The 14,257-nt window shown below is 41.9% G+C and overlaps 23 pseudogenes; all 23 read right to left on the reverse strand.

Annotated features, from left to right (window-relative positions):
• Positions 1-163: 163 nt before the first annotated feature.
• On the reverse strand, positions 164-283 carry LOC146734796 (5S ribosomal RNA; annotated as a pseudogene).
• A 98-nt stretch (positions 284-381) lies between these two features.
• On the reverse strand, positions 382-501 carry LOC146734797 (5S ribosomal RNA; annotated as a pseudogene).
• Positions 502-805: 304 nt separating this feature from the next.
• On the reverse strand, positions 806-925 carry LOC146734798 (5S ribosomal RNA; annotated as a pseudogene).
• Positions 926-1,445: 520 nt separating this feature from the next.
• On the reverse strand, positions 1,446-1,565 carry LOC146734799 (5S ribosomal RNA; annotated as a pseudogene).
• A 96-nt stretch (positions 1,566-1,661) lies between these two features.
• Positions 1,662-1,781, reverse strand: LOC146734800 (5S ribosomal RNA; annotated as a pseudogene).
• Positions 1,782-1,877: 96 nt separating this feature from the next.
• On the reverse strand, positions 1,878-1,997 carry LOC146734801 (5S ribosomal RNA; annotated as a pseudogene).
• Positions 1,998-2,093: 96 nt separating this feature from the next.
• LOC146734802 (5S ribosomal RNA) lies at positions 2,094-2,213 on the reverse strand (annotated as a pseudogene).
• Positions 2,214-2,309: 96 nt separating this feature from the next.
• Positions 2,310-2,429, reverse strand: LOC146734803 (5S ribosomal RNA; annotated as a pseudogene).
• A 304-nt stretch (positions 2,430-2,733) lies between these two features.
• LOC146734804 (5S ribosomal RNA) lies at positions 2,734-2,853 on the reverse strand (annotated as a pseudogene).
• Positions 2,854-3,157: 304 nt separating this feature from the next.
• Positions 3,158-3,277, reverse strand: LOC146734805 (5S ribosomal RNA; annotated as a pseudogene).
• A 96-nt stretch (positions 3,278-3,373) lies between these two features.
• Positions 3,374-3,493, reverse strand: LOC146734806 (5S ribosomal RNA; annotated as a pseudogene).
• A 214-nt stretch (positions 3,494-3,707) lies between these two features.
• Positions 3,708-3,827, reverse strand: LOC146734807 (5S ribosomal RNA; annotated as a pseudogene).
• A 96-nt stretch (positions 3,828-3,923) lies between these two features.
• On the reverse strand, positions 3,924-4,043 carry LOC146734808 (5S ribosomal RNA; annotated as a pseudogene).
• Positions 4,044-4,472: 429 nt separating this feature from the next.
• LOC146734809 (5S ribosomal RNA) lies at positions 4,473-4,592 on the reverse strand (annotated as a pseudogene).
• Positions 4,593-4,689: 97 nt separating this feature from the next.
• LOC146734810 (5S ribosomal RNA) lies at positions 4,690-4,809 on the reverse strand (annotated as a pseudogene).
• A 306-nt stretch (positions 4,810-5,115) lies between these two features.
• Positions 5,116-5,235, reverse strand: LOC146734811 (5S ribosomal RNA; annotated as a pseudogene).
• A 214-nt stretch (positions 5,236-5,449) lies between these two features.
• LOC146734812 (5S ribosomal RNA) lies at positions 5,450-5,569 on the reverse strand (annotated as a pseudogene).
• Positions 5,570-5,665: 96 nt separating this feature from the next.
• LOC146734813 (5S ribosomal RNA) lies at positions 5,666-5,785 on the reverse strand (annotated as a pseudogene).
• Positions 5,786-5,881: 96 nt separating this feature from the next.
• Positions 5,882-6,001, reverse strand: LOC146734814 (5S ribosomal RNA; annotated as a pseudogene).
• Positions 6,002-6,097: 96 nt separating this feature from the next.
• Positions 6,098-6,217, reverse strand: LOC146734815 (5S ribosomal RNA; annotated as a pseudogene).
• Positions 6,218-13,168: 6,951 nt separating this feature from the next.
• On the reverse strand, positions 13,169-13,288 carry LOC144352844 (5S ribosomal RNA; annotated as a pseudogene).
• Positions 13,289-13,384: 96 nt separating this feature from the next.
• Positions 13,385-13,504, reverse strand: LOC146734816 (5S ribosomal RNA; annotated as a pseudogene).
• Positions 13,505-13,808: 304 nt separating this feature from the next.
• LOC144359836 (5S ribosomal RNA) lies at positions 13,809-13,928 on the reverse strand (annotated as a pseudogene).
• Positions 13,929-14,257: the final 329 nt, after the last annotated feature.

Raw genomic sequence — 14,257 nt, forward strand, 5'->3', positions numbered from 1 at the left:
GCCCGATGCAGCTTAACTTCAGTGATCGGACGAGAACTGGTGAATTATGCAATGGTTTGGCCGTAGGCCGAATATTCGTTGGAATTGGATGTCATTTAATGCTACGGCTAGGGAAAAATCATGGGAAAAAGTTAGTATGTAATGTGGAATAAAAATGTTGATGAGCTTACTGCACGTGGTATTCCTTGCCGGTCTCCCATGCAAGTACTCACCACGCCCGATGCAGCTTAACTTCAGTGATCGGAGGAGAACTGGTGTATTCTGCAATGGTTTGGCCGTAGGCCGAATATTCGTCCGAATTGTATGTAATTCATAATGCTTCGTCTTGGCAAAAAATGATGGGAAAAAGTTAGTATGTAATGTGGAATAAAAATGTTGATGAGCCTACTGCAAGTGGTATTCCCACCCGGTCTCCCATGCAAGTACTAACCACGCCCAATGCAGCTTAACTTCAGTGATCGGACGAGAACAGATGTATTCTGCAATGGTTTGGCAGTAGGCTGCATATTCGTCGGAATTGGATATAATTTAATACTTCGGCTAGGCAAAAGATCCCGGGAAAAAGTTAGTATGTATGGTGGAATAAAAATGTTGATGGGCCTAATGCACATGGTATTCCAGGCCGGTCTCCCATGCAACCACGCCCGATGCAGATTTACTCCAGTGATCGGACGAGAACTGGTGTACTCTGCAATGGTTTGGCAGTAGGCTGATTATTCGTCGGAATTGGATGTAATTTAATACTTCGGCTAGGCAAAAAATCCCGGGAAAACGTTAGTATGTATGGTGGAATAAATTGTTGATAAGCCTACTGCACGTGGTATTCCCAGCAGACCCCCCATGCAAGTACTAACCACGCCCGATGCAGCTTTACTTCAGTGATCGGACGAGAACTGGTGTTTTCTGCAATGGAGTGACAGTAGGCTGAATATTCGTCGGAATTGGATGTCATTTAGTGCTACAGCTAGGCAAAAAATCATGGGAAAAAGTTAGTATGTACGGTGGAATAAAAATGTTGATGAGCCTAATGCACATGGTATTCCAGGCGGTCTCCCATGCAACCACGCCCGATGCAGCTTAACTTCAGTGATCGGACGAGAACTGGTGTATTCTGCAATGGTTTGGCAGTAGGCTGAATATTCGTCCGAATTGTATGTCATTTAATGCTTCGTCAAGGCAAAAAATCATGGGAAAAAGTTAGTATGTAATGTGGAATAAAAATCTTGATGAGCTTACTGGCCGTGGTATTCCTAGCCGGTCTCCCACGCAAGTACTCACCACGCCCGATGCAGCTTAACTTCAGTGATCGGAAGAGAATTGGTGTATTCTGCTATGGTTTGGCAGTAGGCTGAATATTCGTCGGAATCGGATGTAATTTAGTACTTCGGCTAGGCAAAAAATCCCGGGAAAAGGTTAGTATGTACGGTGGAATAAAAATGCTGATGAGCCTACTGCACGTGGTATTCCCAGCCGGTCTCCCATGCAAGTACTAACCACACCAGATGCAGCTTAACTTCAGTGATCGGACAAGAACTGGTGTGTTCTGCAATGGTTTGACAGGAGGGTGAATGTTCGTAAGAAATGCATGTCGTTTAACGCTTCGGCAAGGCAAAAAATCCCGGGAAAAAGTTGGTATGTACGGTGGAATAAAAATGTTGATAAGCCTACTGCACATGGTATTCCCAGCCGGTCTCCCATGCAAGTACTAAAGACGCCCGATGCAGCTTAACTTCAGTGGTCGGACGAGAACTGGTGTATTCTGCAATGGTTTGGCAATAGGCTGGATATTCGTCGGAATTGGATGTAATTTAATACTTCGGCTAGGCAAAAAATCTCGGGAAAAAGTTAGTATGTAATGAGGAATAAAAGTGTTGATGAACCTACTGCACGTGGTATTCCCAGCCGGTCTCCCATGCAAGAACTAACCACGCCCGATGCGGCTTAACTTCAGTGATCGGACGAGAACTGGTGTACTCTGCAATGGTTTGGCAGTAGGCTGAATATTCGTCGGAATTGGATGTAATTTAATACTTCGGCTAGGCAACAAATCTCGGGAAAAAGTTAGTATGTACGGTGGAATAAAAATGTTGACAAGCCTACTGCAGGTGGTATTCCCAGCCGGTCTCCCATGCAAGTACTAACCACGCCCAATGCAGCTTAACTTCAGTGTTCCGACGAGAAATGGTGTATTCTGCAATGGTTTGGCAGTAGGCTGAATATTCGCTGAAATTGTATGTCATTTAATGCTTCGTCTTGGCAAAAAATGATGGGAAAAAGTTAGTATGTAATGTGGAATAAAAATGTTGATGAGCCTACTGCAAGTGGTATTCCCAGCCGGTCTCCCATGCAAGTACTAACCACGCCCAATGCAGCTTAACTTCAGTGATCGGACGAGAACAGATGTATTCTGCAATGGTTTGGCAGTAAGCTGAATATTCGTCGGAATTGGATATAATTTAATACTTCGGCTAGGCAAAAGATCCCGGGAAAAAGTTAGTATGTATGGTGGAATAAAAATGTTGATGGGCCTAATGCACATGGTATTGCAGGCCGGTCTCCCATGCAACCACGCCCGATGCAGCTTTACTCCAGTGATCGGACGAGAACTGGTGTACTATGCAATGGTTTGGCAGTAGGCTGATTATTCGTCGGAATTGGATGTAATTTAATACTTCGGCTAGGCAAGAAATCCCGGGAAAACGTTAGTATGTATGGTGGAATAAAATGTTGATAAGCCTACTGCACGTGGTATTCCCAGCAGACCCCCCATGCAAGTACTAACCACGCCCGATGCAGCTTTACTTCAGTGATCGGACGAGAACTGGTGTATTCTGCAATAGAGTGGCAGTAGGCTGAATATTCGTCGGAATTGGATGTCATTTAGTGCTACGGCTAGGCAAAAAATCATGGGAAAAAGTTAGTATGTATGGTGGAATAAAAATGTTGATGAGCCTAATGCACATGGTATTCCAGGCGGTCTCCCATGCAACCACGCCCGATGCAGCTTAACTTCAGTGATCGGACGAGAACTGGTGTATTCTGCAATGGTTTTGCAGTAGGCTGAATATTCGTCCGAATTGTATGTCATTTAATGCTTCGTCAAGGCAAAAAATCATGGGAAAAAGTTAGTATGTACGGTGGAATAAAAATGTTGATGAGCCTACTGCACATGGTATTCCCAGCCGGTCTCCCATGCAAGTACTAACCACGCCCGATGCAGCTTAACTTCAGTGATCGGACAAGAACTGGTGTGTTGTGCAATGGTTTGACCGTAGGCTGAATATTCGTCAGAATTGCATGTCGTTTAACGCTTCGGCAAGGCAAAAAATCCCGAGAAAAAGTTGGTATGTACGGTGGAATAAAAATGTTGATAAGCCTACTGCACATGGTATTCCCAGCCGGTCTCCCATGCAAGTACTAACCACGCCCGACGCAGCTTAACTTCAGTGATCGGACGATAACTGGTGTATTCTGCAATGGTTTGGCAGTAGGCTGAATATTCGTCAGAATTGCATGTCGTTTAACGCTTCGGCAAGGCAAAAAATCCCGAGAAAAAGTTGGTATGCACGGTGGAATAAAAATGTTGATGAGCCTAAGGCACGTGGTATTCCCAACCAGTCTCCCATGCAAGTACTAACCACGCCTGATGCAGCTTAACTTCAGTGATCGGACGAGAACTGGTGTGTTCTGCAATAAAAATGTTTATCAGCCTACTGCACGTGGTATTCCCAGCCGGTCTCCCATGCAAGTACTAACCACACCCGATGCAGCTTAACATCAGTGATCGGACGAGAACTGGTGTATTCCGCAATGGTTTGGCAGTAGGCTGGATATTCGTCGGAATTGGATGTAATTTAATACATCGGCTAGGCAAAAAATCCCGGAAAAAAGTTAGTATGTACGGTGGAATAAAAATGTTGATGAGCCTAATGCACGTGGTATTCCCAGCCGGTCTCCCATTCAAGTACTTACCACGTCCAATGCAGCTTAACTTCTGTGATCGGACGAGAACTGGTGTGTTCTGCAATGGTTTGGCAGTAGGCTGAATATTCGTCAGACTTGCATGTCGTTTAACGCTTCGGTAAGGCAAAAAATCCCGTGAACATTTTGGTATGTACGGTGGAATAAAAATGTTGATAAGCCTACTGCAATGGTATTCCCAACCGGTCTCCCATGCAAGTACTAACCACGCCAGATGCAGCTTAACTTCAGTGATCGCACAAGAACTGGTGTATTCTGCAATGGTTTGTCAGTAGCCTGAATATTCGTCCGAATTGTATGTCATTTTATGCTTCGTCTAGGCAAAAAATCATAGGAAAAATTTAGTATGTAATGTGGAATAAAAATGTTGATGAGCCTAATGCACGTGGTATTCCCAACCAGTCTCCCATGCAAGTACTAACCACGCCCGATGCAGCTTAACTTCAGTGATCGGACGAGAACTGGTGTATTCTGCAATAAAAATGTTCATCAGCCTACTGCACGTGGTATTCCCAGCCGGTCTCCCATGCAAGTACTAACCACGCCCGATGCAGCTTAACTTCAGTGATCGGACAAGAACTGGTGTATTCTGCATTGGTTTGTCAGTAGGCTGAATATTCGTCGGAATTAGATGTCATTTAATGCTACGGCTAGGCAAAAAAATCATAGGAAAAAGTTAGTATGTAATGTGGAATAAAAATGTTGATGAGCCTACTGCACGTGGTATTCCCAGCCGGTCTCCCATGCAAGTACTAACCACGCCCGATGCAGCTTAACTTCAGTGATCGGACGAGAACTGGTGTATTCTGGATTGGTTTGGCAGTAGGCTGAATATTCGTCGGAATTGGATGTCGTTTATGCTTCGGCTATGCAAAAAAATCCAGCGAAAAAGCTAGTATGTACGGTGGAATAAAAATGTTGATGTACAGCATGTGGTATTCTCAGCCGGTCTCCCTTGCAAGTACTAACCACGTCCATTGGGCTTAACTTCAGTGATCGGAGGAGAACTGGTGTATTCTGAAATGGTTTTGCATTGGGCTGAATATTCTTCGGAATTGGATGTCATTTAATGCTACGGCTAGGCAAAAAATCATGGGTAAAAGTTAGTATGTAATGTGGAATAAAAATGTTGATGACCTACTGCACGTGGTATTCCCATCCGGTCTCCCATGCTAGTACTAACCACGCCCGATGCAGCTTAACTTCAGTGATTGGACAAGAACTGGTGTGTTCTGCAATGGTTTGACAGTAGGCTGGATATTCGTTGGAATTGGATGTAATTTATTACTTCGGCTAGGCAAAAAATCCCGGGAAAAAGTTAGTATGTACGGTGGAATAAAATTGTTGAGGTGCCTAATGCACGAGGTTTTCCCAGCTGGTCTCCCATGCAAGTACTAACCACGCCCGATGCAGCTTAACTTCAGTGATCGGACGAGAACTGGTGTATTATGCAATTAAATAGTTCATCAGCCTACTGCACGTGGTATTCCCAGCCGGTCTCCCATGCAAGTACTAACCACGCCCGATGCAGCTTAACTTCAGTGATCGGACGAGAACTGGTGTATTCTGCAATGGTTTGGTAGTAGGCTGGATATTCGTCGGAATTGGATGTAATTTAATACATCGGCTAGGCAAAAAATTCCGGGAAAAAGTTAGTATGTACGGTGGAATAAAAATGTTGATGAGCCTAATGCACGTGGTATTCCCAGCCCGTCTCCCATGCAAGTACTAACCACGCCCAATGCAGCTTAACTTCAGTGATCGGACGAGAACTGGTGTATTCTGCAATCGTTTGGCAGTAGGCTGAATATTCGTTCGAATTGTGTGTCATTTAATGCTTCGTCTAGGCAAAAAATCATAGGAAAAAGTGAGTATGTAATGTAGAATAAAAATGTTGATGAGCCTACTGCACGTGGTATTCCCAGCCGGTCTCCCGTGCAAGTACTAACCAAGCCTGATGCAGCTTAACTTCAGTGATCGGACGAGAACTGGTGTATTCTGCAATGCATTGGCAGTAGAATGAATTTTCGTCGCAATTGGATGTCATTTAATGCTTCGGCTAGGCAAAGTATCCATGAAAAATTTTACTATGTACTGCGGAATAAAATTGTTGATGAGCCTACTGCCCGTGGTATTCCCAGCCGGTCTCCCACGCAAGTACTAACCATGCCCGATGCAGATTAACTTCAGTGATCGGACGAGAACTGGTGTATTCTGCATTGGTTTGGCAGTAGACTGAATATTCGTCGCAATTGGATGTCATTTAATGCTTCGGCGAGGAAAAAAATCATGGAAAAAAGTTTGTATGTACGGTGGAATAAAAATGTTCATCAGTCTACTGCACGTGGTATTCCCAGCCGGTCTCCCATGCAAGTACTAACCACGCCCGTTGCAGCTTATCTTCAGTGATTGGACGAGAACTGGTGTATTTTTTTTTCTCTTTTATTAAAAGACTGACCCACTGGACAGCCTTGTTAAAAAGACATATTGCACATTCTGTTATTCTTATTGAATATAAAGTTTACATAACTATGACATGAGTTTTTATAAAAACAGTATTAATTATTACACACATTAGCGCTTGTTCCGTTGGTTAAATTCCCGGATTAATAATAAACGTTCATAGGAATACAATGTCAAATTGTGGTGCAAATCCTATCGACGATGGAAAACGTGGAATGAGGCTGAGCGTGATAGCTGTTTGTTTGTAATTCTAGTAGTACCTTGAGGGCACCCTTTTTAACCCAGAGCGATTACAGTAATTGTAATTAGTAATAACAGTAATAAAAATAAGTAAACTCTGTACAGATTCCGATGATTGAATTCCCGGATTATAAATAAACGTTCATAGGAATACAATGTCAAATTGTGGTGCAAATCCTATCGACGATGGAAACGTGGAATCGGCATGTTGTAACCATTAATAATACATGTTGAATTTCGCATCAGAGGTTGTGCATTGTGGGTAAGCTATGTGATGTTTACTTCGTATCCCTGAGTATCGACATGTTTCACTATGTGAGTGTCTTGGAAGAGACACTGGAATTGTAACAGATCATCATGATGCACAAAGCGATCATATTCAAATTTAAGCTTAGCTTTTAGCTTATACTTAAAATATGGAATGAGCTGCATTGTTTTACTGTGCTTTCGCTGAAACAGATGCCGTGCATTAATGGAGTATTTTCCCAGACCTATTAGAAAATTTATGACCGCCCATTCGTATTTGTCCGATTTATCAAGGAAACCAAAAATAATTAATTCTTGCTTATTTGCACTAGAAATTCCTTTACAAATTTTGACGATAATACTGAACACGTATGTCCATAATTCCTGTACTGTTGTACATTCAGTGAACGCGTGCAAAATACTATCGTTGTCAGACGTGCAGAAATTACATAAAGGGCTGTCTATAATTTTGGCATTATATAGGGTAGCGTTTGTTACAAGTGAATTATGAACAATAAGATATTCTAGGTCACAACTAATATTTTCTTTTATGCCTCCGTATATATTTTTCCAAATTCTGTCTAAGTGAACATTTGGAAATTTCTCAGCCCAATAATTAATGCAAGCTGGCTTAAATAATTGTGGAGAGCTGGATTTCTGACACGAGCGAACAAGGGCAGTTAGTTGTTTAGTTGTCATTTGCATAATATCGATATTATTTGTTTCTATTTGCAATGTGACAGAAAGCGTGTCGCGCTCGTTCGAGCAGGCATTCTCAAAACAATATTGTAACCAATCACGTGGTAATGATTTTAGAAGAACTCTGTATTTATCATAAACCTGTCCCTGTCCACTCGCTTCAGAAGTTGATGTTGCAGTTACAAGCTCTGAAATAGTAGAAAATGGTAGAAAACCCGGTATAACTTCATATGTCAGGTCCTTAACCTGAACAATCCTGGCGTTAATAAAGTCTTGAAAAAATAATGACTTGTTCTTGTGAACAATAAAAGGGTTACAGAATAATGGCTCGTACATTATTTGGTATGAAGGTTCAGGTTGACTACGGTTTTGCCGTTGGCGACCATTCCCCATGCCTTGAGAATTTCAGCATAGAATGGCGGAATATCCAATATTTTATTATTATCGAAATTAATCTTCAGGATACTTTTGCCAAGTTGCAAGTTTCTGTACTTATTCAAGTAGAATAACATTAAGTGTTTAAATTTATGTTGTGAATCGGCGTTCATGAGTTGTTTAAGCCATTTTAAACGAAACGCCATTTGTTTAAATTCTATATTTACAAGATTGTGCCCGCCTTCAGAGATAGGACCCGTGATCACTTGGTATTTTATTTGATGCCTCTTGTTACTCCAACAGAAATCTACAATACTGTTTTTAATTTTCGCTGTGTAATATTCGGGCATGCTCGAAACAGATAACGTGTACCACAGGGTCGATGAAACCAAGGCATTAGCAACAAGTGTTTTGCCGCGGAAAGTTAATTTCCGGTGGCTCCACCTTTTTAAAATGTGAAGGCATTTGTTTACCCTGTTTTCCCAGTTTTGACATTGCACTGAGCTTTTATTATTTCCCATTACAATACCTAGGATAGTTATGGCGTCGGTACAACGCTTGCAAGGATAGGGACTCTCTGAACGGTTTTTATTACTGCCGAACATGAGATATTCTGACTTATCGATATTTAGTTTAGCACCCGACGCTTTTTCGTATCGTTGCATTATGTCAAGTGTGTGGTCAACAGATCGGTCATCCCTAATTGTGAGAGTGGTGTCGTCTGCGTGCTGGTAAACTAAAGAAGTGTCAATTGAACCGGGAAATTTGATACCATGTATATCAGTACAAGCTTTGATGGCAGCATTTAATGGTTCAGCGGATAGCACAAATAGAATTGCAGAGATTGGGCAGCCTTGTCTAATTCCACGAGTAACAGGAAACAAATCCGAAACAAACCCGTTTGACTTAACACAACTTTGAGCATTGTTATAGAGCACATTAATCCAATTAATAAAGACGGGTCCGAAATTGAAGGCGTTCAGCACGTTATTAAGATACATGTGTTCAACACGATCAAAAGCTTTTAACTAATCTAATTTAAGAATGACACCTGCTTTGTTTGTTTCATTAATATAATTAATTACGTCGCTTATACAAAGTACGTTATCCGCTATGTCTCTTCCCGGTATGCAACACGTTTGGTCAACGGATATGATAGACGAAATTACATTACGCAAACGACAAGCCAGTGTTTTAGAAAGAATTTTGTAGTCCACCTTCATTAGGCTAATTGGCGCCAGTTTTTCAACATTCTTTTGTCGCGACCCAGTTTGGGGACGAGCGTGATAACTGCTTTTTGCGTGCTGGGAGGGAGAAGACCATGATTCTAGCGATAGATTGTAAATATTCATGAGATCCTGTCCTATTATGTCCCAAAAATGCTTATACCAGGCCGCTGTGAGGCCGTCAGTACCGGGACTTTTATTGTTGTCCGTGCAAGTAAGGGATTGATAAATCTCGTTTAAGCAAAGGGGTTTGTCACACGCATGATTGTCATCCGTGGTCAATTTAGCTGTAAGAAATCTTATGAAATTATCAATATCCGATTGTAGAGGGGGAACTTTCCGGTATAGGTTTGAGTAAAATAATGCGGTTTCTGCTAGAATATTGTCGCTGGTATTTAGTGTATTACCATTATCAGTTATTAAAGTTTTCATACTTTTCTGCTCTTGGCGTGATTTTTCTAAGTTGAAGAAAAATTTTGTACTTTTTTCTCCCTCCTCGAAAAACCGCACCTTGCTCCTAATTATAGCGCCGTCGATCTTACGCTGGATGTGTAATTCTAGTTCATTTTCTAATTGTTTTAGTTTTGTTATATCATAATTACTGTATTTTCCTGCCTTCTTATACTCAAACTTGATTTGTTTTTCTAGCTTCTTTTTAGATTTTTTGTTTAATTTGCTTTTATTTTTGGCGAATTTAATTGCGTGTTTTCGAATGCCACTTTTGATGGTTTCCCACCACTCAATTTTATTTTGTTCATAGAGTTCGAGATTTTTAGACTGAGCAATTAATTGTTTGACTTCGCAGTCATAAGTACCGTCATCTAGAAGTGCGTTATTAAACTTCCAAGTACCCGGTCCTCGAGAAACATTTTCAAAGTTCATCGCGTATTTAATAGCGTCATGGTCGCTGTAAGGAAAAGCTAGTATTTCGGTTGAAATGCAGTAATGTAGATTATTTGTTTCTAAAAGGGCGTAATCAATTCGACTTTGGTGTAGTGTATCATTTATGCTGTCGTATCGCCTCCATGTGAACTGTGTCACGTGAAGATGCTGATAGCGCCATACATCTACAAAATTATTGTTGCACATAAATTTTTGGAGATGCCTACGTGACAGATCATTGTCTGTACGAATAGTTACTGAATTGTCTTTTGATGGCATTTGTTTGCAGTTAAAATCGCCGATATATATATTCACAGCATTTCTGTCAACATACTGCTCAAGACTGTCGAAAAAATTACAGCGGTCTCTGACGTTATTTGGCGCGTAAACGTTGACAATGTTTACTAAACGATCATCAATATCACAAGAGAGCTGTAAAACACGCCCTTGATGGTCTAAATTAGTTTTATGAACATTGATTCCAGATGTTTTCCTAACTAGGCAACACACACCCCGCCTCCCATGGGGCGCTATGCAGTTGTTAAAATATACATCAAAATCATTTTGAAAATAAGATACAAACTTAGCTACATTATTATCGGACCAAAATGTCTCTTGAATACATACTAAATCATAGTGACGTATCTTGAAGAGATGTAGTGAGTTCTTTATCTTGACTGGGTTGCATAATCCGTTCACGTTGATTGAGGTGATAATTACCATGATTGTTTTGATGTAACAGGTCATTTTGGTTGTCCTGAATCTTCCATGTTACCGTCTTCGTTCTGATCCTCGCGCATGGTATTTGCAGTGTCTTTGGATCTGAATGCGTTCCTCGCCTTTTCAGTATTAGGTTTTGGAGTGAGTTTCTTACGTCTGTTGATTGTATCGGTGCAAGTGGAGTCCGATGAGGAGTCGTGATGCCGTTTGTTGCATAATTTACCTCCGATTTGAGGTGATTTTGCAATGGCTCCATTATCCGGGGGTTGTGTTGTTGTAAAACAGGTTAGGTCGAGTGCTAAATGTTCATTGTTTTCAGTCTTGTCATCTTTATTTTCGTTGGGCATGTAGTCGGAATCGGCAATGGTGTCAGGCGGAGTCTGGTCGTTGTCGTTATGAACATCATCAGAAATACTAGAGCCCGGCTTATTGATTCCAAGACAGGGGCTTCACGCTTCTGATTAAGTGGTGTATCACAATCACGTGAAATGTGGCCAAATTGACCACATGTGAAGCATTTCTGTGATCTACATTTGCGCTCAGTATGGCCTTGTTTATGGCATAAATTGCATTCGTACGTCGGGCATTGGTGAATTATATGCTCATCACTGAGGCAATGGTTACACACCTTTCTTTGGTTGTTGTGGATTAATTTCACATAATGTCCATTTTCCTCAAACTTGACAGCGTACGGTAGAGATTTGATTCGGGCCGGAAATTCAACTCGTACAAAACGAATACCATTTTCAACAGTTGGAGCTTCCTTAAAGAATTTGTGAATCACAGGGCTGCGAATCATGCAACCAAAGTGTGAAAGTTTATCAATAACAGCGTCGTCGTGGATATAGAGTGGTAGATTTAGAAATGAGACAGTAGTGAAGTGTCTGGAGATACCTCGGACTTCAACCTCGCTATCTCTAATAGAAACACCTTGTTCCAATAGTAGCTCAGTAGATTCAGGCGATATCATTGTCAATTGCCAGATCCCATTAATATTCATGCATCCGATCACAGATCCCTTTGATGCTGCTAATTCAACTGACGATATTACTTCTAGAGCGGTATAGTTGTCGTCGATCAGGCTGACAGTGTTTGAATTAGTCACAATATGTCTCACACTCGGCGAGGCGGCCATCTTGGCCGACAACCCAGCCTGAACAGAATATCTGAACAGGCTGGCAGTAGCTTTCCCAGAGCACAATTACACTAAATTCTGTGCTGAGTAGTAGGAGAAACAGCTGTTCATAAAATTCCGAAAAATATAGACGTTGGATGCCTTACACACGCAAGGATGACAACGGATTTCAGGAGCACCGGTCTGAGGCGTCCATCTTGGACGAGAACTGGTGTATTCTGCAATGCTTTGGCAGAAGACTGAAAATTCGTCGGAATTGGATGTAATTTAATGCTACGGCTAGGCAAAAAATCATGGGAAAAAGTTAGTATGTAATGTGGAATAAAAATGTTGATGAGACTACTGCACGTGATATTCTCAGCCGGTCTCCCATGCAAGTACTAACCACGTCCGGTGAGCTTTACATCAGTGATCGGACGAAAACTGGTGTATTCTGCAATGGTTTGGCAGTAGGCTGAAAATTCGTCGGAATTGGATGACATTTAATGCTTCGGCTAGGCAAAAAATCATGGGAAAAAGTTAGTATGTACGGTGAAATAAAAATGTTGATGAGCCTATTGCACGTGGTATTCTCAGCCGGTCTCCCATGCAAGTACTAACCACGTCCGGTGAGCTTAGCTTCAGTGATCGGACTAGAACTGGTGCATTGTGCAATGGTTTGTCAGTAGGATGAAAATTCGTCGGAATTGGATGCCATTTAATGCTTCTGCTAGGCTAAAAATCACGGGGAAAAGTTAGTATGTGCAGTGAAATAAAAATGTTAATGTGCCTACTGTACGTGATATTCTCAGCCGGTGTGCCATGCAAGTACTCACCACGTCCGGTGAGCTTAACTTCAGTGATCGGACGAGAACTGGTGTATTCTGCAATGGTTTGGCAGTAGGCTGAAGATTCGTCGGAATTGCATGTCATTTAATGCTACGGCTAGGCAAAAAATCATGGGTAAAAGTTAGTATGTAAAGTGGAATAAAAATGTTGATGAGCCTACTGCACGTGGTATTCCAGGCCGGTCTCCCATGCCACCACGCCCGATGCACGCCCGATGCAGCTTAACTTCAGTGATCGGACGTGAACTGGTGTATTCTGCAATGGTTTGGCAGTAGGCTGAATATTCGTTGGAATTGGATTTCAATTAATGTTTGGGCTAGGCAAAAAATCAAGGGAAAAAGATAGAATGAACGATGGAATAAAAATGTTGATAAGCCTACTGCACGTAGCATTCCCAGCAGGTCTCCCATGCAAGTACTAACCACGCCCGATGCAGCTTAACTTCAGTGATCCGACGAGAACTGGTGTATTCTGCAATGGTTTGGCAGTAGGCTGAGTATTCGTCGGAATTGGATGTCATTTAATGCTACGGCTAGGCAAAAAATCATGGGTAAAAGTTAGTATATAATGTGGAATAAAAAAGTTGATGAGCCTACTGCACGTGGTATTCTCAGCATGTCTCCCATGCAGGTACTAACCACGCCCGATGCAGCTTAACTTCAGTGATCGAACGGGAACTGGTGTGTTCTGCAATGGTTTGACAGTAGGCTGAATATTCGTCAGAATTGCATGTCGTTTAACGCTTCGGCTAGCCAAAAAACACGGGAAAAAGATAGTATGTATGGTGGAATAAAAATGTTGATGAGCCTAATGCACATGATATTCCAGGCCGGTCTCCCATGCAACAACGCCCGATGCAGCTTAACTTCAGTCATCGGACGAGAACTGGTGTATTCTGCAATGGTTTGGCAGTAGGCTGAGTATTCGTCAGAATTGGATGTCATTTAATGCTACGGCTAGGCAAAAAATCATGGATAAAAGTTAGTATATAATGTGGAATAAAAAAGTTGATGAGCCTACTGCACGTGGTATTCTCACCAGGTCTCCCATGCAAGTACTAACCACGCCCGATGCAGCTTAACTTCAGTGATCGAACGGGAACTGGTGTGTTCTGCAATGGTTTGACAGTAGGCTGAATATTCGTCAGAATTGCATGTCGTTTAACGCTTCGGCTAGGCAAAAAATCCCGGGAAAAATTTGGTATGTACGGTGGAATAAAAATGTTGATGAGCCTAATGCACATGTTATTCCAGGCCGGTCTCCCATGCAACCACGCCCGATGAAGCTTAACTTCAGTGATCGGACGAGAACTGGTGTATTCTGCAATGGTTTGGCAGTAGGCTGAATATTCGCCCGAATTGTATGTCATTTAACGCTTCGTCTAGGCAAAAAACACGGGAAAAAGATAGTATGTATGGTGGAATAAAAATGTTCATCAGCCTACCGCACGTGGTATTCCTAG

The sequence above is a fragment of the Saccoglossus kowalevskii genome, chromosome 13 (assembly GCF_978046115.1).
Source record: "Saccoglossus kowalevskii chromosome 13, keSacKowa6.1, whole genome shotgun sequence".
In the NCBI taxonomy this organism is placed as follows: domain Eukaryota; kingdom Metazoa; phylum Hemichordata; class Enteropneusta; family Harrimaniidae; genus Saccoglossus; species Saccoglossus kowalevskii.